This window comes from Xiphias gladius, chromosome 18 (genome assembly GCF_016859285.1).
Source record: "Xiphias gladius isolate SHS-SW01 ecotype Sanya breed wild chromosome 18, ASM1685928v1, whole genome shotgun sequence".
Taxonomy (NCBI): Eukaryota; Metazoa; Chordata; class Actinopteri; order Istiophoriformes; family Xiphiidae; genus Xiphias; species Xiphias gladius.
Genome location: NC_053417.1, coordinates 21,400,345 through 21,406,996, shown reverse-complemented (window position 1 = coordinate 21,406,996; position 6,652 = coordinate 21,400,345).

The following is a 6,652-nucleotide window of genomic DNA, read 5'->3' as shown; positions in this document are numbered from 1 at the left end:
ACCCTTTTTGAGGAGATGAAATAAATACTGTTTTCTAAATGAATGAAGTGCCACTTTCAGTTAAACACTCAAGTTATGGGTACTCAACACTGGGTCAGCGAGGTTGTTTGTTTCGGTCTAGTCTCTTGGATTATGGTTTAATCTGCAGACCTTAGACAACCCTAACGTGTTGAGTTGACCAATCAACTGTGCAGTTATGTCATGTCCCCATTACAATCAAACTTTCTGAGAGGCTTGTGTGTTTGGACAATGACCATTGACAAGCGGTTGTGAGATCCAGTTAAAAGAACAATTGTACTGTTATTTTCATGTCTGTATATGACCTTCCCATATGCAGTTTACGACAGTACGACAGGATTTATTTACCTTCATAGCAACCTGTCTGTGTGATCTTTATCATGTACCTCCCCAGTAGATAGGGCCAGGTGAGTGAGCTTGAAAGGGGGTCTTTGTCATGAGAAGAGGCACAGTAATTCCAGGGTCATGACCTTCTAGACAGCCCCCCTCATTCCACATACAGGAAAGAAAGATTTGAAAACACCATCTTAACTCTTGTCTACCAGGTCTATGAGCTGTTTTGTATATTGGAATTATTTTAAAGGCAGAAGTTAGGAGAAAACTGATCCCACATCAGCTCAAATCAGGTCACTGAAACCCAGAGGCGTCTCGTCTTTTGCTGTCCTATCCAATGTGACTATAAAGTCTAATCATCATACCTTAGGACAGCACAGTAGCTAATAAAGAAAATACATCCTGGCTTGAGTAATTTCAAGTTTAACAGGACACCACTACCAGTGATGATGCTGATGAGTTCAGCAACGAAAACATTTCAGGAATTTTAACAGCCAGTTTCCCAGCTGAATCAATAATCTGTGTTCTTACAATAGGAGAAGTACACAGTGCCATTCTGTGCTAACACCCTGTGCAATTTGCTGTGTCATGTCAAGTTATTGTTGCTGTGTCACATAAAGAAAGATGAAGAGGCAGTTCTGTCCGAAGGGGCTTTAATTTAGAGTATGAGAGACAGTCTGTTATAATACAGCTACAGTGAAACAGAGTGGTATATTATAGCCTATAGACACTAAATGATCCCACATTAAAATCACAAATATATTCAAGAAAGTCAAAAGATGAGACTATAAAGATCAGCTGATTATGTCTTGTCAGAAGAAGCAACACTGAGGGAAAACAGAACTCAAGATGAATCTAGACGCGCTAAAGAAATTACTGTCACCAGTTATAGCATCCTACAAGTGCTGAGGACTTCAAATCTTCAAATCTCCAAACACAAACACAACTGAGAGCTGTGTAGCAATCATTCAACATTCATCTGCCATAACTCTCTTTAAAACGATATTGCAGCAATGTGACTGAATACTAGTGCAACTTCAGCTGCAGATCTGTACCAATGTACAGCAGGAATACTGAGTCCATTTCAGCTCTACACATCCTCTTTCTCTGGTGCTCCGACTGTATACTGCCTTCTGCCGTCTCCCAGCACACACAATAGGCCTCTGTGTGCACGGCCCGCGGAATGCTGCGAGATGGCAGGGCAGTGGGATAGCTACATGGTGTGGATGGGGGTTGGTGAGCGAGGAAGGGTGTGGAAGCTAAGGATGGGGGGGGTTGGTTTGAGGGTAGGAAGGTAGGAAGGGAAGAGATGGCAGTGACGGAAGGAGGGTGGTGATGGGGGGGCTGATCTTTCACGACTGTACGGGTGCACAGAGGCTCCAGGGGTCTACAGGGTGGCTAGGTTTCGGCACAGTGACCACAGCAAAGGGGTGGCTGTGGTCCTCTGTGTACACACAAACTGGTGACAGGACGGTAGGCAACAGCACCCACCTGGGGGAGAGGAGAGGACATGCAAACCCTGAGGGCTGACAGAGTGTTTCAACTCATGAAAAACTGACTGGTGTAGATGTTTCATTTGTAATTAACCAAAGGGGAATCATAAGAGGAAAGATAAGAAACTAGGGGCTACAAAATGCTTAAAGTGCATTGTATTAAAAAAAAAGAAGAAGAAGAAACAAAGCCAAATATAGAAAATAGTGGGATTTTATTTCTAATGCAACAAGACTAAGTAGCCATGCTGGCAGTCCCATGAGGATGTAATGCTCATTGCACACCTGAAAACAAAATTATTTGTTGGATGAATAAATGCTATTCTTGTTGGGGAAAAAATGTAAAGTTTGGCCTGAGGGCAGTGTCAGGTGAAGAGCCATGTTATTACTTAAATCAAAAGGGTTTATCCTCTGTAAGGTGGCCATTTTAGGACATTTTACACTCAAGTTGTCTCCTTAGCCTCAGACTTGGCTCAGCTTTGACCAGTTCAAGCTGTTATTTGTCAGCTTCCTACGCACTATGTCAGCCCGAGCTGCACTTACTCTCAGCTGTGCTTCTAGTGGATCATTAGCTTGCTCATGTGCCGACTATTAGATGTTGAGATGTTGAAGTGTATTATGTTCATTAGAGTTTGCAAGTGTACCTAATAAAGGGGTCCCTGATAATATAGCATATAGGTGTACATATGGCTTACTGTTAACATGCTAACATTTAGCACGTTATTAGGCTGTTAACATTAAAGTAAAAGTACATCTGAGACTGAAAGGCAGAACCGTGGCCTAGCTAAATTTTTAACTGAGGTCCACCAGTGATCAATGGGTAGTAAAAAGAATTGGAGTCAGAAATTCAGTCAATAGTTTTTGAGGTAGGACTCGTCTTCTGGGGACCATGATTATCCCCAGGGGTTAAAATGCTGTGCTGAATTTCATGGCAGTTCATTGAATAGTCGACAAGATATTTTACTCTGAACCAAAGTGATGGACCGACCGCATTCAACATCGTTAAATTACTTACTTGATTTTATAGGCAGGCAGGCAGGTAGGTAGCAAGACAAATAACATGAACTTAGAATATGTGACATATATGATTACATGTTTAATTTAAACTTAAGTGAAATAATATAGGGCTATTCTCATTCACTCAGAAAAAAGAAGACAGCAGTTTTAAGCTATGTTACAGTATGGACTGCAGATAAATATTGAACTTAAAATGAACAGTGAAGATGAATTAAGCATGCTAATTGCTTAAATGTATTTTTTGGTTTTTTTTTTTTAAAGTTAGAGCTGTCATTCTCCCCCTCATAGCTGCATATTTAAAGGAATATTTAAAGGATTAGTTGGGATTTTTTTCAAGTCTGTTTGCAAACAACACTCTGTTGTACGTTGAAAGAGTTCTTGGTCACTGTAATTATTCCCCGTTCATACTGGTTGTGAAGTAATTCTTCCTTAGTGTGACTACAATGTCACTGATGGAGGACAAAATCTATGGCCTTTCTTCTTTGTAAAAATATATTCTTAAATTCAGCTGAGGCTAATATGAAGTATCACAAAATTCTCTCTTTGTGCTATCAATGCAGCTCAGTAAAGAAACACTCTCCAGAGAAACACAATAAGGGAATTTCATACTAAAAACACAGTAAATTTGGAAGAAAACAACTTGATTTGGCTAAATCAGACTGGTGTTGCCTCTTATCAGCTTCAGCTAAATATGCACTGTTCCACAGATCGAAGACTGTCTGTGGGTCTTGTATCCTATCTTACTTTAGAAAGGGATCACTTCAGTATTGACAGGAGGAATGATTAGTGACCAAAAACTTCAACCTACATATGGGCATATGAGTATGGTATAAAGACAGACTTAAGTGTCAACCTAACCTTTCACAGGGTTTTTAATACAGTTATCTTAATGTTTAGTGTTTACGTCTTATGTTTTGATATGTTTGATGATGATGTGATATGTTCATATGGTTAAATATTTTTAAGAATGAAGAATGTACAACTAAAGAACAAAAATTAACAATTTTTCAGCACCCTTGGCCCTTCGTTAAGGCACGGAGGGTGCCATGGCACCAACTTTGGGAACCACTATCTATCAGAAGGATAAATGATTAGGGAAGAGATGGAATTCCTTTCACCATGGGTGGCACAGGGATAATGGCTCTTATCCTCTAATTTGAGGGATGCAAATGAATGCATTAAATGATGCATTAAATCCATAAAAGCAGTTAACTGTTTCTAATAAGGAGCTTCGTATTTCATGCCTCTACTTAATATCAAATAATTACCATGCACGCAGTCTAATGTTTGACAGTGGACAGTGACAGTTTAGGCTTAACTGACACTGGAAATGGTTTCAATTAAAATGTTTTAGGCAGTTCAGTCCAACACAAATGGTGTATGGTAGCCTGAATAGAATATGTTTCAAGGAGGTTTGGGTGATTTAGAAAAATAAACATGCATCAATCCTATGAAAATGGATGTGTAATTGGTATAATGTGGATAGGACAGACTGATAATTAAGATAAGTACTATGTCCCAGTGCTTTAAATTGCTTTAGAACTCATAAATATCTCTTACCATGTTCATTACAACACAATTTCTATAAATCAGCTGCACTGAATTTACTTTGAATAAAGAGAGATAAAAAAAACAGCCTTCATATATGGCCATTTGTTTTCAAATTCTTAGATGCAGTAAACCAGATGATATCTAAGATTTGTTTTATGATCCCAGACTGTAATATTTTATCTGATTAACACACTGTACCAATCACACATCAGCAGCTACTACCCCCTTTCCCTCCAAGAGTCCCTAAAACTGGCGGTCCAAAGTGGCCTCTAAGCCAGGGCTTTATCCAGACCTCCAGATTACTGAGCCTGAATCAAAGCACCAGACCCGGTATGTTTCTTTTCCTGTGTGAGGTGGAGGGGGGAAGAGGTTAAGTTTGTGCAGGCTTGGTGAGTGCAGTGAGGGGGGCTTTCTCACACAAGATGGAGGATGAAGGGACAAAGGTGGCATTCATTGGCCCAGGAATGGAAAACATTTTCTCCTGAAAACAGAGAAGCTACAACCGGCAGAGGTAGTGCAGAGAGGCCATGGGTTAGCATGGACCCCTTTGGAGAAATCTCATGCTTAGACATGCAGAGGAGACCACCAGAACCTAACGAAGCCTCGTTTATTTGTTAACAGAGATAACATCATGTCACCATCTAGAGTCTGCTTGGAAAGTGATACTATACACTGCAAGCATGAGAAAGGTAGAATGTAAATGTTTAGCATGTGTGCTGTGAAACTGGACATGGGCGTGGTGGGTTATCATCAGAATCATTGACCATGTCCTGAACCACTTGAATTGCCTTCATAAGAACGGCCTTGAAAAGAGTAGGAGAAAAAATGAGAAATAGCTCAAAAAGTAGATAAACAGCAAAAGACTCAAATTTCCACCTGATTTGCTAGTATATTCAAAAGTTCTCCATCACAGTCAGCCATTGTCTTACTGAGGAGTAAAAGGTGTTGTGGTGCTCAACATGCGACATCTCACACAACATCAAAGACAGGAAGCCAGGCCTCAAACTTAAAAAAATCACAAATTATACAATAAAGTGTGTTTGAAGCATCAGGAAACCTGCCCAAAAAACCCTCTGGAGAGGAAGGATCTCAGACACATGACTGCAATGTGTCCTCTCAACAACAGTCAGAGAACTGAGACTGACCTGAGTAGAAGGTCCTGGAGTTAGTATGCCACCTAGAGGACAAAACAGTAAGGTTTCAGCGTGTCAGTATTGGAAACTCACCATGGGGTGTCGTCATGTCACAACAGTAGAAATTATTTTCTAGTGACACCCTGGCTTCTCACCTATTTCCATTATTTACCAGACAGCACATTAACAACACTCATTTGATCATAGATACCAGTCAGTGTTTAAAATAAATTACCAACAATGTAACTTTAACTAATGATAGATAAAGCTGACACACTTGATCATAGATGATTTTATAATGATTCCTGTTGTGTTATCAACAACTTATTCACTTCACTGGAGCATAGATAATTGAGTTGCAGATCTTGAAATATATTCTGCCTCAGAGCTAATAGTAAAAAAATATTATTCTTATAGTTACCACCGTCATCATTATTAACAGTAATAATAAAAACAACAGCATTATTATCATGCTGTTGTTTTTATTATCACTGTTATTATTACTGTTTATAATGATGTTGTTTGTTGTTGTTAGTAGCAAAACCTTTGTAAAGTAATATACATAATTAACAGCACAAAAGGCTGAGGAAAACAGAAAAATATATAATTAATTAAACATCAGGAAAACATAGTACACACTATTAAAGGTAACAATTAATCATATTTCCCGGAATGGTCTAATTTTTAGGTTAACAGTTAAATAAACCTGTTTGAGGACATGTTCACTGGCCCAAGGCAAGTTTATGTTAAATGGTGTAGGTTTAAAGGATAAAGCTTATTTTCCCAGCCTTTTTAATTAAATTTAAACTCAGTCTATGTTCAAATTTGGGCCCAATTATCACTGCAGTAATTTATATCAATACTGTCCAGAGTGACATTATTAATCCATCCTTTTTTGTTTGTGTGTAATACATTGCAAGTTTATAGGAATAGAGAAATATTTTTGAAAGATAATCATTAATCAGCAGTTGCAGCAGAAAGTCATACCGGGTTGGCTGACTCAAATACCGGTTGGTTCATGTAGCGTGGACCCCGCCATCTGAGCAAATGTCCTGCCTGTGTCACAGCCCCGCCCCCGAGCAACAGCCTGTACTTGACCCAGTCTGTAAG